Source organism: Lithobates pipiens, unplaced genomic scaffold (assembly GCF_037356315.1).
Source record: "Lithobates pipiens isolate NorthernLeopardFrog02 unplaced genomic scaffold, aLitPip1_a1.2 Scaffold_16, whole genome shotgun sequence".
NCBI classification, from domain to species: Eukaryota; Metazoa; Chordata; class Amphibia; order Anura; family Ranidae; genus Lithobates; species Lithobates pipiens.
In genome coordinates this window covers 455,343,582-455,362,735 of record NW_027507748.1, presented here as the reverse complement: position 1 = coordinate 455,362,735, position 19,154 = coordinate 455,343,582, and positions in this window count along the sequence as shown.

Below are 19,154 nucleotides of genomic sequence, written 5' to 3'. Positions count from 1 at the left end.
TCCAGTTTTTTTTCTAACACCCTAGAGAATAAAATGGTGGTCGCTGCAATACTTTCTGTCGCACTGTATTTGCTCAGCAGTCTTACAAGCTCACTTTTTTGGAAAAAGTACACTTTTTTGAATTAAAAAATACGACGATAGTAAAGTTAGCCCAATTTTTTTCTTTTTATATTGTAAAAGATAATGTTACGCCTAGTAAATTGATATCCAACATGTCATGCTTCAAAATTGCACCCTCTCGTGGAATGGCGACAAGCTTTTACCCTTAAAAATCTCCATAGGAGACATTTAAAAAATTCTACAGGTTGCATGTTTTGAGCTATAGAGGAGTTCTGGGGCTATCATTGTTCTCACGCTACCGAAAATGGCGATACCTCACGTGTGGTTTTCTTATTTATTTTACCTTTTATTTTTTATTTTTACACTGTTCTTTTAAAAAAAAAAAGAATGGTTTCACTTTTATTCCTATTACAAGGAATGTAAACATCCCTTGTAATAGAAAAAAAGCATGTTAAGACTCCACCCCCCTCCGGTGCCACAATTGGCACCTTTCAGGGGGGAGGGGGGTGCAGATATAATATATATATAATGTATAATCCGGGTATCTGCACCCACTTCCGAGAATAGCTAGCCGCAGATGCCCCGCCGTTGTGTCCTGGGAAACACACAGTTCCCAGAACACAATGGGACCAGTGAAGATGCACAGCGCGACTCGCGCATGAGCAGTAGGGAACCGGGCATTGAAGCCGCAATGCTTCACTTCCTGATTCTCTGACCGAGGGTGGCAGCGGGGGCAGCCAAGAGAAGAGCGATTGCTCGTCACCTGCTGCTGACATCGTGGGCACCCTGAACAGGTAAGTTTTCCATTATTTAAAGTCAGCAGCTGCAGTATTTGTAGCTGCTGACTTTTAATAATTTTTTTTTAAGATGGCCCTCCTCTTTAAATATGAGATCGGGGTCAAAAAGACCTCACATCTCATATTTACACTAAAATGCAATTAAAAATAGAAAATGTCATTTGAAAAAAAAAAAGGCCCTTTAAAGAGGAAGTAAACCCTGATGGGTTTACTTCCTCTTTGTCTCCCTCCAAAGGTAAAGCATAATGGGCTACTTATGCATCACTTACCTGACACAGGAGCCAGCAATGTCACTGCTGTCCCTTTTAGCACAAAGCGTCCATCTTCTTCCGGGTATCGCTGCTCCGGCCACTCACAGCACCGGAGCAGCGATGACGTCACTCCCGCGCATTCGCATTAGAGCTGCCACTAACGGCATATTGCCGTTAGCAGCGGCATGCTCAGTGCGCCTGCGCGCCCCAGACAGCGGTGCCTGTCTTTTTGCAAATATCTCCTAAACTGTGTAGGTAATCTAGGCTTACCTGCAGGTCAAAGTGGTCTGTAAGGGTTTACAACCACTTTAAGAGCTATGGACGGAAGTGACGTTTTGACGTTGCTTCCACCCTGCAATGGTATGAGGACGGGTGGGGGCCATCTTCCCCTGACTCGTCTCCATAACCAAGAAGGAGAAGCATCCAATTGGCTCCACCGCTACCGAGGACTCTGGTAAGCGGTGGAGAGCCGCGGGAGAAAGGGGGGCACTCTCCCACCACTTATAAAAGTGATCATGTGGTAAATGCACTGCAGAGACCACTATTATCGGAAACCAGATCATCTGCTGCAGAAGAGGGTACCAGGGTTATGGCAGCTATCTGCTGCCATAACAACAATATTCCGCTTCAAATTGTGGACCTATATCGGCGTGCAGTGGTCCAGAAGTGGTTAACTGCAAGAATATTTATTGTTCATAAATTTATTGCACCATTAAGGAAAATGTACCCTTTCTATATTATGACATGACAGTTTGACTAATAAATAGTAACTGTTGGAGTGAGTGATAGGAGGTATACTTCCATGGTATACAGGTGCAGCTGTTGCATTTGATATAATAGGATTCCTGTTCTTTGTCTAATGTATTAGATCCAATTGGTGATTTAGACTTTGTAGGCTACTGCTATACAGAGTGATGCTCTACCAGTTTGAAGGCTCATAAGGTTTAACTGCAACCAAATTCAATTCAAATAAATTTTATAGTATTCATTAGATAAACTAAACAGGACCTAATTGTTGATTTTGATTTGTGTCTTATCTTTTATTCCACTCCCATAAGTTCTAAAGCTGGGTATACACTAGCATTAAAATATGTATGAAAATTAGCAATTAAAATATGTATGAAAATTCTTAATGCATTTAAATATCATTTGAAAGTAGTTCAAGGTTTCATCTGCTTTCAACATTCAATTTTGGAATTAGCATCATTTAAACAACCAAAACCATATACACTGTTAGAAATGTGTACATTTGAGAAAATTTTCACCCTGCTTCTTTAAATTTTATTGTCGCCGCAGTCAAATGTAGATGTTTACCTCACTAATGAATAGAAAAACAAACGTTCTTACAATTAAAAATGTTGAACAAAATGCTACTAAGGGGATTACGCATATGATTTAAGATTATTTATTGAGGGTCTGCAATAAACATAAAATAACTTCCAATTTAAGACTGGGTAGGGAGGCCAGTGATGAACTGGACAGCATAATTTAATGTTTAAATGTCTTGTAGAGCTCTGGGAGGCAAAAAAAGCCTCTGCCATATTCTTCACAGATAGGCAAACATTCGTTTGAAGTGGACTAGTTGCTGGTGGCCTCCCTGCAGCTGATTATTCACCCAGGACTGACTAGCCATGCCTTGTTCTTCACTGTCTCTGTGTGGAGTTGGCCATCGTAGTAGGGTTAAACCGAGTACACACGGGCTGAATGTCAGGAGACATTTTCAGATTAAAAAAAAAAAGTCTGATGGCCAATAGTGGAGAGCGCTGATTGGAGTGTGCTGGCAGGGGGGGTGTCCCCCTGTCAGAACACAACAGCTCAGCGGGGGTGATCGCTATACTAGTGTCAGATGGTTAGTACAGCCCGTGGGGTTGCACGAAAAAAAAAAAACCTGTTAGTGTGTACCAGGCTTTAGGGCTTTTACTTCTTAGCCCTTGTACACACGGTCGGAGATTCTGACAACCAAATCCGTCGGATTTTGTTCGAAACTGTTGCATACACACGGTCGGAAAAAGTTGTCGGAAAATCCGACGTGATTACGTTATTTCGTTACGACGGGACTACGTTCATGCTAGTAGCCAATAGCTTTGGTGTAGGAATTTGATCTGAGCATGCGTGGCACTTTGTCCGATCGGAATTCTCTACACATGATCGGAGTATGTCCGATCGGAGTATTTTGTCGGAAAATTTTACCGGCAAGTTGGAAAAGTTGGTCCATCGGATACTCCGAAGGAAACAGTCCGATGCAGACCACACACAGTCGGAATATCTACAAAACGGTCCGATCGGACACATTCCGTCGGAATCTCCAACCGTGTGTACAAGGGCTTAATGTTATAGCTACCTTCATGATGAATGGGTGGGTTTCATTTTACAATTTTTACAGCCAGTTTGTTATCTGAACTGATAAAAGGATCATTGAGAATATACAGTACATCCGTTCAATAAAATTCTTTTGGCTGCTATACTTTGGGAAAACCCCCAGAGGACTCCCTAGACTTGATTTAGTAGACTAAAGCCCCATACACACTATCAGATTTTCTGCTGATTTTTTTCCTTCAGATTTACCAAAACCATGTAGTGCAAGGGCCTGCCTGATGGCATGCACATTGAATCTCCTAAGGTTTGACCTCATATTATATGGTTTTGGTAAAGCTGAAGGAAAAAATCAGCAGAAAATCTGATAGTGTGTATGGGGCTTAAAGGTCACTGTGCAAGTTTACCAATTATTGTGCACAATTTAATAAAGTAAAATGCAGGACTGAGAAAAAAAATAGCACTTAGGCTGCTTTCACACTGAGGCGGTTTTCAGGCATTTTAGTGGTAGAAATAGCCTCTAACTAACCCTGAAAACTGCCTCCTCATTAATTTCAGTATGACTTTTCACACTGGGGTGGTGTGCTTGTGGGACATTCTGTAAAGTCCTGCATGCAGCATCTTTGGGGTGGTTTGGAAGCCATGTATACACATGCCCTGCCCATTGAAATGAATGGGCAGTGCTACCGAACCACAGGCACTTTTAACCCTTTCTTCAGCCGCTAGCGGGAGTTTAAAGCACCCCGCTAGTGGTCAAAAAGCGCCACTAATAGCGCAGAGCGACTATAGTGTGAAAGTAGCCTAAAGGACAACAACTAACATCTTATTAACCACTTGCTTACTGGGTACTTAAACACCCTTCCTGCCCAGACCAATTTTCAGCTTTCAGTGCTCTCACACTTTGAATGACAATTACTCAGTCATGCAACACTGTACCCAAATGAATTTTTTGTCCTTTTTTCCCCACAAATAGAGCTTTCTTTTGGTGGTATTTGATCACCTCTGGGCTTTTTATTTTTTGCGCTATAAATGAAAAAAACGAAAATTTTGAAAAAAAAACGCATATTTCTTTGTTTCTGTGACAAAATTATGCAAATTATTAATTTTTCTTCATAAATTTTGGCCACAATTTATACTGCTACATATCTTTGGTAAAAAATAACCCAAATTAGTGGATATTATTTGGTCTTTGTGAAAGTTAGAGAGTCTACAAGCTGTGGTGCGAATCGCACAAAATTGATCACATCTGATGTACTGGTGGCCTATCTCGCTTCTTGTGACCCGAACAAGCCAGGACAAGTAGACAAAGGGAAATCACATCTAAAGGGATGCAGACCTTGCCACTTTTCTCATCCAAAACCCTTCAAGTGCAGCAGCTGATTGATAATCACAATAAATCTTGGCCATCTCCCTAACTAAGGCCCTGATCGCTCAGTTTGGCCAGGTGACCCACTCTAGGAAGAGTCCTTGTGGTTCCAAACTTCTTCCATTTACAGATGATGGAGGCCACTGTGCTCATTGGGACCATCAATGCTGCAGACATTTTTCTGTACCCTTCCCCAGAAATGTGCCTCAATACAATCTTGTCTCGGAGGTCTACAGACAATTGCTTGGACTTCATGGCTTGATTTGTGCTCTAACATGCACTGTTAATTGTGGGACCTTATATAGACAGGTGTGTGCCTTTCCAAATCATGTCCAATCGACTGAATTTACCACAGGTGGACTCCAGTCAAGTTGTAGAAACATCTCTAAGATGAATAGTGGAAACACAATGCACCTGAGCTCAATTTTGAGTGTCATGGCAAAGGCTGTGAATACTTATGTACGTGTTTTTTTTTTTTTTTTTTTTTCATTTTTAATAAATTTGCAAAGATTTCAAACATCTTTCACAGTCTCATTATGGGGTATTGTTTGTAGAATTTTGAGGAAAATAATTTATTTAATCCATTTTGGAATAAGGCTAACATAACAGAATGTGGAAAAAGTGAAGCACTATAAATACTTTCTGAATGCACTGTATCAGCATTTTTTGCTTTAGGGTGGGTCTTCAGTATTTCCAGTTTGTGGCCCTCCATGTATTCTGTCTTATTCCTGTGTATTTGCCAAGGTTATAGCCTCTGTGCTTACCTTGGTATGTTCCCAGGGCATCCCTGTTGAGGGAACAGTCAGCACAGATCCTTACAAACCATGTGGCACAGAAGCTTCCAACCTTGAAAAAGGTTTGGTTAAATCCTAAATCTAAAGCCCCATACACACTATCAGTTTGTCTGCTGAGTTTTTCCTTCAGATTTACCAAAACCATGTAGTGGAAGGGCTTGCCTGATTGCATACAAATTGAAACTTCTAAGGTTTGACCTCATATTATATGGTTTTGGTAAATCTGAAGGAAAAACTCAGCAGAAAAACTGATAGTGTGTATGGGGCTTAACTGAAAATGACTCATTGCATAGATTATCTGGGTCTGATTTTGGACACCACTCATGCAGAGTTTTTCCACAATAAGAAAAACTCCACACTCACAGGCTCAAATTCTTCAGTTCAGCAGTTGACTGACTTTTGGCTTTTGCATGAGAGTCATGGGACTGATTCTAATCTCTTTTGAGTCCTGTTTAGCATACAGCATACACTTTCCTTTTTTAGTATAAGCAATAGCAATAAAAAAATTTTTTTGAACAGTCTAATATACTGTAAGCTTACTTGAAAAATCATCTTGTGTGTGCTGCCTGTCTACTGACCATCTCTTTAGTCAACTTCCTGTATTCCCTGCATACTTTGCAGCTTCTCCTCTGCTTTTTTACTGGCTTGTTGAGGAAGCATAGGATCATTTATGACTAACTAATCAATAATTTTTCCCTTAAAAAAGACATGCTGATTAAGTTGGTAATAGGGCCAGGCCATAACTTTTGATCTTTCCAAATGTACCAAAAAACAGTACCAGTCACCGTTATACTGTGAGCACCCGTAAAACATAAACTCACATAGTCTAAGAGGCATGCCCTTACCATCAGTGCCAGAAATTCATTAATCCAACTCCAATAAACCTGTGATAAAACACCACAAGGAGCTGGAGGGTGGGCAACTCTTGTGACAGCTTAATCTCCTCAGCTCAGTGGGACATGCCTCAGCTCAGTTTTTTTTTTTCTAGAGTTCAGGTTCCACCCAGTCACCTCAGGTCTTTGTAGCCTATCCTAATGGAGCCACTTAACTTCCCTGTGTAACCCCATGGTGATGCGATGCCATTCTTCCAGCAGTCAAGGTTCCCTTTTACTAAAAGAGGGTTCAAAGGGTCTCCATGACTGCTGGGAAGCATAGGCTCATTTATGACCAACCAATAAACCAATTTCTTGCCCCGCCTCCCCACCACAAAAAAGATATGGAAGCTGATTACGTTAGAAATAGGGCAAGGTCACAGCTTTATTGAACTTTCCAAATGCACCAAACAATGCCAGTCACAGTTGTATTGTAAACACCCATAAAATATAAATGTCCATAGTCTGAGCTCTTGTACACACAGTCGGACATTCCGACCACACAATTTGTCGGATTTTTTCCGATGGATTTTGTCTGAAACTGGTGTTGCATACACACGGTCAGACAAAGTTGTCGGAAAATCCGATCGTTCAAGACGTGGTGACGTTCGTTCGTTACGACGGGACTACGTAGAGGCTAGTAGCCAATAGCTTTGGTCTCGTAATTTGATCTGAGCAAACGTGGCACTTTGTCCGATCGGAATTCTCTACAAATGATCGGACAAAGTCCAATCGGATCATGTTGTCGGAAAATTTTATATCCAGCTCTCAAACTTTGTTGATCGGACATTCCGATGGAAAAAGTCTGATGGAGCCCACAGCCGGTCGGATTATCCGACAACACGGTCCGATCGGACATTTTCCGTCGGAATTTCCGACCGTGTGTACAAGGGCTAAGAAGCCTGTCCTTACCATCAGTGCCAGACAGGCAGTAGACTCAGGAAGAATCGGTGTTAACCATAAACTGTAATAGGAGGGTGAATGGAGGAAATAATGGAAGCCAAGCGCACCAGGCAAAAGGGGCCCCCAAAAAATGTAAAATAATTTGCTTTCCTTTTGACAACCTGTCCGTTTTAGAAAAGTGCAGCGAGATTGAAACGATGCATTCTGTGATCAGCACATCCTTTGCCAAGATACCACCAACTGAGCATTTGTTCTTGGTGACAAGTTCTCTCATACCAAAAGCGCCAAAGAATTACTAAGAAAAGACAACTTCAAACAAGAGTGCCTCAAAGGCAGAGAAACGGAGGGCAAAATGGAGACTATGTCAGTTAAGTTTGCACAGAAGTTGAGTATCAGGGAAGCAAGTCAAACATTTCCAACTCTTTAAAACCCACCAAAAAAGAAAGATGAATTCATCCTAGCCAAATAGTCTGGACCAAAATGAGCAGTCTGAATAGTCTGAGCAGTACCCACTGTCAAACCAGCTATAGCTTTATATCCTGTATACAGAGGTATAAGAAAAGAGCCAGACGCCTGTCCATTGGGAAAGAAAAGGATAACTCACTGCCAAGTGATGACATTTATTCATCTCAATTTAGCAAGTAGGTTATCCAAATGTTCTGGAAGAGGGAGGCACGGACGTGGTCTAACCGGCATCATAAACAAGGGTCCACGGGGGGCGTGGCCTGGGGTGCAATGGAGTAGGACGTCTGCAGTGAGTGCTCCGCTCGTCCATACTCCTGTTCTCACCATCCTGCACCATCCTTCCTCTGCATACCACCTGGACGACCCTGCCTTACCCCTTGCTCTATCCTTGGAGCCATCTGCCCGTTTTGGAGGCCGCGCGGCGCCGCTCCGGTAAGCTGTACATCCCTGGGGGCTGCCTGTAGGGCAGACCGCGGCTTCGGCCTAGTCGCCGGAGCCGCGGCCATCTTGCTCCACCCGGCGGCAGCTTTCTCAGGCCTCTTCAGCCATCTGAGCCACTCCGGAATCGCTCCACAACACCCCCGGCTACCGGATCGCCCTCGGCCGCGGGTGTGGTGCCTGTCACACTGATAGCGGCCGGTGGGATAGTCCGCGGCGCCGGCCTGGTTCCCGAGCCGGCGGCCACCTTGCTCCACCCGCGGCAGCCTCTATAGGCCTCTTTAACAGTTCCCATCCATCCATCCGCCTGCCTGTGGCTGCCAAATCGCCCCATGCCACCTGTGAAGTGCCCCTCTACCCTGCAGCAGCCGGTTAGATAGCCTGTGGGGCCGGCCTGGGCCCTGGAGCAGTGGCCATATTGCTACACCCACCGCAGTCCCTTGCCAAGTACTCTGCGTCCACCTGCCCGCCCTGTGCCCGTTTCTCCCCTGCTGCAGCCACTGATCCTTGCAGGCACCAAGCCCCCATCTAATAACCGTACCTGCAGCACTTGGCGATTTTTACGAGAGGGGAGATTGAGGAGCTGGCCTAATATATAATGGCCATCTTGGAACACCCCGGACCATCCTGGACCATGTCAACACCGAAAAAGTCCAACGAGGCCGCTGAGAAGCTTGCCAGATACCGCCGCCATGAAGAGGGCCACCGGGCCAAAGATTGCGCTGGTGCTCCCTCTGACGCAGACCACTCTACGTCAGCCACTAAGCAAGTCCTGGACGCTATAGCCCTATGTCAGAGCACGCTCACCTCCAAAATTGAGGAGGTCAAAATTGATGTGTCTCTCATCCAGCAAGATCTCTCTACCCTCCGGGATCTTGTGGCAGAGACGGAAACCCGCATCAGTAGAGCTGAAGACATCATACACCCCCTGCAACACACCACTGACCAGATACGCCGTCAGCTGCAACAGCTTTGCGTGAAACAGGACGACATGGAAAACCGTCTCCGAAGATGTAATCTCCGCTTCATCGGCCTCCCTGAGACAGCTGAGGGCAAAGATCCGGCGGGTTTCCTTGAAAATCTCCTGACCTCCACCTTCGGAAGAGAGGCATTTTCGGTGATGTTCGCTGTGGAGAGAGCTCATCGAATTCCGGCCCGTCCCCCTCCCAGGGGACCCCACCGCGTACTCTGATTGCAAAATTTCTTAACTTCAGAGACCGTGACAAACAACAGGTCCTGCCCATCAGAAGTACTAGGTGTGTGAAAACTAGGTGCCCTAAAAGACTGCAGTTGAGGAATCATTGCGTCCTTTGCAAATTTTAACTAAGGACAGAAGCTTTGCCAATTTATCCACAGGAAATCAGAAGACCATCTCCAGAGTGCCAATCTCAATGCCCAAAAAGGCCGTAATTTGGACAGGACCTTCTGCTTTGCTGGTAGATATTGGGATACCCAGTTGACAGCAAACCTCCTGGAATAAGGGCAAGAGACATTGACAATGGTTACTGTCTGCAAGACCAATAAAAAAAACTCACCCAGAAAAAAATCAAAGAGTGCAGACCAGGGGACTAAATTAACACCCACTTTAAGAAAACTGCTAAACCATACAAAGTAGTAGCAAGAGATAGCGCAACTTGCTGGCAGACACACATCCATATAATAGCTACCTTGGAAGAAACAACCCAAAAGATGAAAACAGTCAGGGTCAACAGGAAGGAGGCGAAAGGCAGAATCAATGTCAGCCTTCACCAGAAGGGCAGAATCACACAGAGACCTCAGCAAAGGGCTGTATCAAAAGAGGGATGTTGGACATGGTATTCCTCCTGATCAAAATTGTTTACCTAGGAGCCTGCATGGAAAGAAAGGTGGTTCATAAATAGGGTTGAGTGAACCCGAACTGTAAAGTTCGGGTTCGTACTGGACTTTTGGGTTTTTGGGTCCAGAACAATTTACTGTATGTTCGATAATGTAATGGTGCTTTTTTAACAGCTGCCAATTAATATTCATTTAACTCGTGTGCCCTTAGAAGCCATCACAGCCATGCCTACTAATGGCATGGCTGTGATTGGCCAGTGCAGCCTGTGACCCAGCCTCTATATTTTTTTTTTTTTTTTGTTATCTTTATTGACATTTCAAGATGTGAACAAAACACTACAGAGCCTATTGGGCATACCCAGGCTCGATCACTACAACTTACCAACTAAGAGAGAAACAAAAACAAAAACAAAAAAACAACAAAAAACAAAACCAAACAAAAGGGTAAGGCATTACATAAAAACATGCATACCCACCCAAACCACTGTACGCTCAACCACCTGTGTAGAATATTCATATCAACCTGCCGATTCTACATATCCCCCACACCCAGCCTCTATATAAGCTAGAGGCACACAGCACAGCACGTCACTCTGCCTTAGATAGTGTAGGGAAAAGTTGCTGCTGCTGCTTTTATGGAGAGAATTAAATAGGAGTCCTGCTTCAGAAATCTAATTACTCGGCGATCTACCTTGATTTAGTTGTGTGGGTGCAGTGCACAATCTTTTTACACTGCCCTGAGCCCAGTGCCAGAGAAAATATAACTTTTATCCGTCTGTTAGGTTGGCGTCGGCAGGCATTTTATGCAAGCTCAGTGCACCAGCACTGCATATGTTACTGTGAGATACACCCTTTAGATACTGTTCTTCAATTCTGCCATTCTAAAAACACCCATTTAGGGCCAAAATAAATATTTTACAGTGTTTCCTGCATATCTGTACGTGTGAGATACACACTTTAGATACTGTTCTTGTATTGTGCTATTCAAAAAAATAATCATTTAGGGCAAAAAATGTTTGTGTTTGAATAGCATTTTCTGCATATCTGTACGTGTGAGATACACAATTTAGATACTGTTGCTCTATTCTGCTATTCTAAAAACACCCATTTAGGGCAAAAAATATATTTTGCATTGTTACCTGCATATCTGTACATGTGAGATACACACTTTAGATACTGTTCTTCAATTCTGCTATTCTAAAAACACTCATTTAGGGCCAAAATAAATATTTTACAGTGTTTCCTGCATATCTGTACGTGTGAGATATACACTTTAGATACTGTTCTTGTATTGTGCTATTCTAAAACAAAAATGTAGGGCAAAATAATTTTTTTTGAATAGCATTGTCTTCATATCTGTACGTGTGAGATACAGCGTTTAGATACTGTTGCTCTATTCTGCTATTCTAAAAACACCCATTTAGGGCAAAAACAAATATTTTGCAGTGTTTCCTGCATACCTGTACATGTGAGATACACACTTTAGATACTGTTCTTCTATTCTGCTATTCAAAAAACACCCATTTAGGGCAAGATCCTAAATTTGAGAAATATGAGGAGAATGTCAAATAAGGGGCGTGGCCCCGGTCGTGGTGCTACTGGTGGAGCTCCTGTTGCAGGGAGAGGACGTGGTTGATTTGTGCCAGCTACACGCACAAGTAAAACACCTTCCTCAGGTGCGAGTAGGCGATAGAGCCTGCAGCGGTATTTGGTCGGCCTAATACAGCTCTACGAATGTTGAGGCCAGGACAAGTACAGAATGCCCGCATTTCAAAATTCCTGGCCTTTGAAATGCTGTCATTCCGTCTGGTGGAGACAGAGTTTTAAAAGCCTGGCATTGGCTGTCCCACAGTACATCGTGCCCAGCCGCCACTACTTTTCCAGGTGAGCCATCCCTTCTCTGCACAACCAAGTGGGGGACAAAATCAGATGTGCACTACGCAACGCCATTTGTGGCAAGGTCCACCTAACTACGGATACGTGGACCAGTAAGCACGGTCAGGGACGTTATATCTCCCTAACAGCACACTGGGTAAATGCAGTGGCGGCTGGGCCTGAGGTGGATAGCAGTTTGGCACATGTCCTTCCACCACCGAGGATTGCATGATGCTTCAGTTTGCCTCCTGTTGCTAACTCTTCCTACTCCGCTTCCTCATGCTCTACCGCATCCTAATCCAGTCAGCTTAACACCTTCACCACCAACTTCAGCACAGCCAGGGGTAAACAACAGCAGTTAGTTTTAAATCTTTCCTGTTTGGGGGGAAAACCCCACACCGCGCAGGAGTTGTGGAGGGACATGGAATAACAGACCGATGAGTGGTTGGTGGCAGAGAGCCTCAAGCCCGGCCTGGTGGTGTGCGATAATGGGCGAAATCTCGTAGCAGCTCTCGGACTGTCCGGTTTGACGCACATTCCTTACCTGGTGCATGTGCTGAACTTGGTGGTCCAGAGGTTCCTTAAAAATTACCCCATATGCCAGAGCTGCTGCAGAAAGTGTGGGGGCCGTCTGTACACACTTTCGGCGTTCTCACCCTGCTGCTGCTCGCCTGTCAGCTCTGCAGCGTAACTTCGGCCTTCCCACTTACCGCCTCATATGTGATGGTGGAACTCCACCTTGCACATGCTGCCCAGACGGCGCGAGCAGCAGCAGGGGATAGTGGAGTTTCAGCTGCAGCATTCACGCGTGAGTCGCTCTGCGGAACAGCACCACTTCACCACCAATAACTGGGCCTCCATGCGAGACCTGTGTGCCTTGTTGCGCTGTTTTGAGTACTCCACCAACATGTCCAGTTGCAATGACGCCGTTCTCAGCGTTACTATCCCAGTTCTATGCCTCCTTGAAAAAATGCTTCGGGCGATGATGTAAGAGGATGTGGCACAGGAGGAGGAAGAGGGATCATTTCAAAGGCTTTCAGGGCAGTGATTCACAAGTGGCTCCGAGGGTGGGTTCCTGCACCAACAAACACCAGGTACACAATTGTCCAACAAGGGCAAAGTTCTGGAGGATGGCGAGGTGGAGGATATGGAGGAGGAGGAACCATGTTCACAGCAGGGTGGCACCCAGACCAGCTCATGGCCATCACTGGTGCGTGGCTGGGGGGATACAGACGATACACCTCCCACAGAGGACAGCTTTTCGTTGCCTCTGGGCAGCCTGGCACACATGAGCGATTACATGCTGCAGTGTCTCCGCAACGACCGTTGAGTTGCCCACATTCTAACTGGTGCGGATTACTGGGTGGCCACGCTGCTGGATCCCCGTTACAAGGACAACGTATCGTCCTTAATTCCCTCATTGGAGTGTGATCGTAAGATGCGTGAGTACAAGCGCACGCTGATAGACGCGCTGCTGGTGGCATTCTCACCTGACAGCGGGGGCACAGTGGAAGCACAAGGTGAAGGCAGAGGAGGAGGAAGAGGTCGCCAACGCAGCCGTGGCACCGCCAGCACCTCAGAAGGCAGGGTTAGCATAGCCAAAATGTGAAAAAGCTTTGTCAGCACGCCACAAGAACCAGCACCACCAGCTGATATGGAAAGTGTTAGCAGGAGGCAGCATTTCACCAACATGGTGGAGCAGTGTGTGTGCACATGCCTACACGTACTGAATGACGTGTCTGCCCCCTTCAAATTCTGATTCTCCAAATTGGGCACATGGCCTGAGCTTGCCCTTTATGGCTTGGAGGTGCTGTCCTGCCCTACAGCCAGTGTATTATCTGAACGTGTATTTAGCACGGCAGGGGGCGTTATCACAGACAAGCGCAGCCGCCTGTCCAGAGCCAATGTGGACAAGCTCACATTCATTAAAATGAACCAGGCGGGGGCGTGGCCTGACCATGGAGGAGTGAAGACGTGTGTCTCCTCAGCTCCGTCTCACCGCCGCATGTTAACAGCGCACGGAGGGTGAATCTGTCCCCATCCTCACACGGAGATGTCCCACAAGCACCGGGCGTCATCCCAGCACTCACGGGTGGATCGCTCGCGGCAAGCACAGCTGGACAATTTCTTCCCGGGGCAGGAGGAGAAGGGCCGGGAGGCCTCCAAAATGGCGCCGGCCGGCAAGGCCCTGAAAGCTGGCAAGGCAGCGCCATCCACGGCCACAAAGTCGCACCGGAGGGATGCCTCGCCGATACCTTCTCCGCAGTCGGTGAGTGATTCGGCCCCCCCGACCTCCCCACGGTCCCCCGGGTTGCTGCCAGAAGCCCCTGACGAACCGGACCCCCTGGCTGATGCGGATATCAGGCGCCATATTCTGTCCCTCCCCACCAAAGCTGACCTGGAGCGCTTTGCAGATAGAGTGGAGAAGGCGTTTAAGGAGGACATTGCACAGCTTAAGGCAGACACAGCACACCTGGGGGGTAGGATGGAGTCCCTGGAGCAGAGATTTGAGGAGGCTCTCCCTGCTATAACTATGCTGCAGGACCAATGTGATGTACAAGGCCGCCAGATTGAGGCCCTGCTTTGCCAGTTAGACGACGCCGAGAACCGCAGTCGCAGAGCTAACATTAGGATTCGGGGCCTACCTGAGGCCACGGGAGCTAGGGACATTGTTCCTACCCTGGAGGGTGTTTTTAAGGAGATCCTAGGCTTACCTGCTACGGCTACTGTGGAAATTGACCGTGCACATAGGGCCTTGAAACCCCCCTCTCAAGATGTGAATAATCCCAGAGACATTATCTGTAAGCTACATAAGTATACGCTGAAAGATCGTATAATGCAGAAAATGAGAGGGAAACCCTATTTTGATTTTGATGGTGCACACCTGGCTTTTTACCAGGACATCTCAAGGCGCACTCTTATGCAACGCAGGGCCTTGCGCCCCCTCCTGCTGGCTATTCAAGAGGCTGGACTGCCATACCGCTGGGGGTTTCCCTTTGCCCTACAAGTTACCAGGGACGGTAAGACCGTGACTCTCCGCACTAAAGATGACCTCCCACATTTTTTGGCTGCTTTGGAGCTGGAACAGGTAGACTTCCCGGACTGGAGGAACCCTTCGGACTTTGCAGCTTTTAGATTACCGACACCGCAACCGTGGCTGCCCGCTAGAAGTCAGAACCGCAGACGACGCCATAGGAGACAATCCAGGGATCCTTCCACGGACACTGCTACCCTGGGTCCCTGAGGGTATCAAACCTTTTTCCCAAGGACATGCTCCTGTGATCTGAAGAACTCAGGGTTGACTTGACCTGACTTACTTGGAACTCCCCACGGCACCCTGTGCTGGTTCAGGTTTTTGGTTCACACTGGCAGTTAATACAATTTGTTTTGTGTTTTTTTTCTCTCTTTTTAAAGGCCATAAAATTTTTTTTTTTTTTTTATTTCTATGGTTCTGCCGTGGGGACCCTGTGAACTGTTAATCAGAACTGTTACTCATTGCTGATTCATGTGTTTTTCCCCTCCTCTATCGCACTAAGTCAGATGCGGTGGGCGGAGATGGGGACCTACTTCCCTCTTTGTTATGGGATTCCACGTACCCCCAGTAGGCTGCCCGTTTTTTTCTTTTTTTTTCTTCTGTACGGGCTTAGATCCTGATGGGGATCTGGAGTTGTGGCTTGGGCCCCACCCCCCCTTTGGGGGGGGTGGGGACCTCGCTACAGCTTTTAGTTTTTTTCTACCTCTAGCCGGCCTCGGCCGCTATGTTTTATCAGTTGTATCTTGTATATCTTTCACATATATGTTTTTTTTTCCCCTTTTTCTTCCCCTCTCTTCTCTTGACTGCTCTCCTCTTTTTGACTTTTCTCTTTTTAGGTCTGCTCTGATGCTCAGCCGTCTGCACCGGGCGCACCACCACTTTGCGAGCATGTCCCTGCCTGGACTTTTGGGATGGCTACATTGCGGGTAAGCACTTACAATGTTAGAGGCCTATGCTCCCCTCATAAGCATAGCAAGCTCTGGGGGGAACTGAAGCGGCTGAGGTCGCAGGTGGTTTTCCTTCAGGAGACTCACTTTACACATCAGTCGTCCCCTAAATTGCCCACCCATCTCTTCAACCAATGGTTTCTAAGCAACTCTCCCTTAGCTAAATCGCGCGGTACAGCCATCGACATACATAAGTCCTGCCCCTTCCAACCTTCTGCTCACAGGGTTGACCCCCAGGGCAGGTATGTTTTCTTGAAGGGCACTATAGCTGGACAACTCTATACGTTCGCGACACTTTATGCCCCTAACGCTGACCAACTTACTTTTATTGACCGTACCTTGGACCGTCTAGCGGAGTTTCGGGAAGGTTTTCTAATTGTAGGAGGAGACCTTAACGTAAGCCCTGACCCCCAACTTGACACATCCCATGCGAGACCCTCTCATTCCTATAAATTCCTTAAACATTACCGCAAGACTTTGCAATCCCATTTCCTCTCGGACAGTTGGCGGACACTGCACCCCTCTGGTAGGGACTATAGTTATTATTCCACGGTACATGATGTATACACACGGATTGACCACATCTACGTTGACCGTAATATCCTGGAACTCCTTCAGTCCGCGACCATAGACGTTATTTCCATCTCAGACCATGCTCCAGTGACGGTGGCTTTTGCCCTGCCCATGGTTCAGCAGAGGGCCTGGACATGGCGGCTTAATGATAATTTATTGGATGATGGCATAGCGGTGAAGGAGGTCACGGATACGCTGACTAACTACTTTAAGGAGAATACACCGGCTGAGATAGGTGAAGGGGTTATATGGGAAGCTCATAAGGCAGTAGTTAGGGGGGCATTAATCTCTCAGGGGTCTAGGCTTAAAAAAGCTCGTCAGGCGGATTTTACGCGGGTGTATACTGCCCTTCAGAAAGCTGAACTTGCTCATAAGACTAATGGGAGTCCGGAGGCTCTGTTGGCCCTGACGGAGCTACGGGAATTATTTCTGCGGTTATTAGACCGCCAAGCCCGCAAACAATTTCGCTTCTTGGCTCATAAGTATTATGAACACGGGAATAAGTGCGGTCGGATGCTGGCTCGTGCCCTCCGTAAACGCCAGGCCCAGACCTATATTCACAAATTACACGATTCGGCAGGGGTTCCGGTTGTCCAATCCTCTAAAATAGCGGCCGGGTTCCGTGACTATTACACAACATTATATAACTTAGACTCTACAACCTCCCCCGCGACCCGAGTGGATAGACTCAAGGCGACCCGTGCCTACCTGGCGGCGGCTGATCTGCCGAAGCTTACTGAAGAACAATCCGCTGCCCTGGAACTCCCAATTACGGTGGAGGAGATTGGGGCCACGGTGGAGTCCTTGCCCAACGGTAAGAGTCCTGGTCCGGACGGATTTACTAAGGTTTACTATAAAACCTTCCTGCCCCAGCTACAGGCTCCCATGTGTGCCTACTTTAATGCTATCGCTGGGGGCAGTGCCATCCCCCCGGAAGCCCTTCTGGCGCATATTACTGTGCTGCCGAAGGAGGGCAAGGACCCCACCGTCCCCCAGAGCTACCGCCCTATTTCCCTTCTTAATTTGGACATAAAGATCCTGACGAAAATTCTAGCAAATAGACTGAAGCTCCTTATTCCTGGCCTGGTCCACCCGGACCAGACAGGCTTTGTTGCTGGGAGGGAAGCCAGGGATAACTCCCTTCGAGCGGTCCATCTTATTCACTGGGCCCGCTCCCGCCCGGTCCCGCATCCATATATTGTGTTGTCTACTGACGCTGAAAAAGCCTTTGACCGCATAGACTGGTCCTACCTAACAGAGGTACTTCACTCCATACAGCTGGGCCAGCGGATGTTGACGACAATCGCAGCTCTATATTCCACACCTTGTGCTCAGGTCAAAGTGAATGGGATTCTGTCGGCCCGGTTCCCCATTAGAAACGGCACGAGGCAGGGGTGTCCTCTTTCACCCCTCTTGTTTGCCCTGGTGTTGGAGCCGTTTCTCCGCACGGTGCGGGCTAGCCCTGATATTAAGGGCCTCCAAGTTGGTAACACAGAACACAAACTCTCGGCTTATGCTGATGATGTGTTGTTTCACCTTACGGACCCCCTGCTCTCTCTGCCAAACCTGATGAGGGAACTGAAACTTTTTGGGTCATTGTCTAATTTTAAGATAAATTTTTCAAAGTCGGAAATACTCCCTATCCACTTAGCCCCGCATCTCATAACATCCCTCAAGGCAGCTTTTCCCTTCGTTTGGACGACGTCTTCCCTGCGATACTTGGGAGTGCATTTAACGAACCGCTACGATACCCTGTACTCAGCTAATTACCCACCCTTACTGGATGCGATCAAAAGAGATCTTTTACAATGGACGGGGACGGCGTTTACATGGTTTGGGCGGGTGAGTGTCATAAAGATGAATGTTCTACCCCGTGTACTTTTCTATTTACAGATGCTTCCGATCCCCTTGCCCAAACACTTCTTTGACCGCTTAAGTAGTATGATGTCTCGCTTTATATGGAACGACCGTAAACCTAGAATAGCATTACGGATACTGCGTCGTTCAAAGAGGTGGGGTGGACTGGGTGTCCCCGACGTCAGACAGTACTACCAAGCGGTGGCCCTCCAGAAGATTCTAGACTGGCATTTCCATTCTCGAACTAAACTCTGGGTCCCTTTAGAGAAGTTTCTGGCGGGTAGGAACTTAGCTTACGCGCCCTGGCTGCCCCGGGTATATAGGGGCCTGGCGGAGACGACCTCCCCTCTGACGACCCATGTGTTCTCAGTTTGGGACAGGCTCAATGCGACACTTAAGCTGGCCCCCCCTATGTCCCCGGTGGCCCCATTGGGTGGTTTCCTATGGTTCCCGCCGGGAGAACAGATGGGTTTCTTTGGGAATTGGGTTGACGATGGGAACGCTAGTTGCAGGCAATTCTTGAGGGATGGTGGACTTATGCCGTATGAGGCCCTGCCCGTCGGTAGCTGTGGCTCCCGAATGAACTTCTGGAGATACCGACAACTACACCACTTTTTTCAGGCACATGGTCATACTATTAGGGATCCCCGGACCCTTACCCCGTTTGAGCGCATCTTTCTTGCAGAGGAGCCGACTCCACACCTGGTTTCTGAGTTATACCGGCTGTTGGACTCGGCCAGCTCCCAGACTACTCCTGCTTATATTAGACGGTGGGAGACTGACTTGGGGATGAC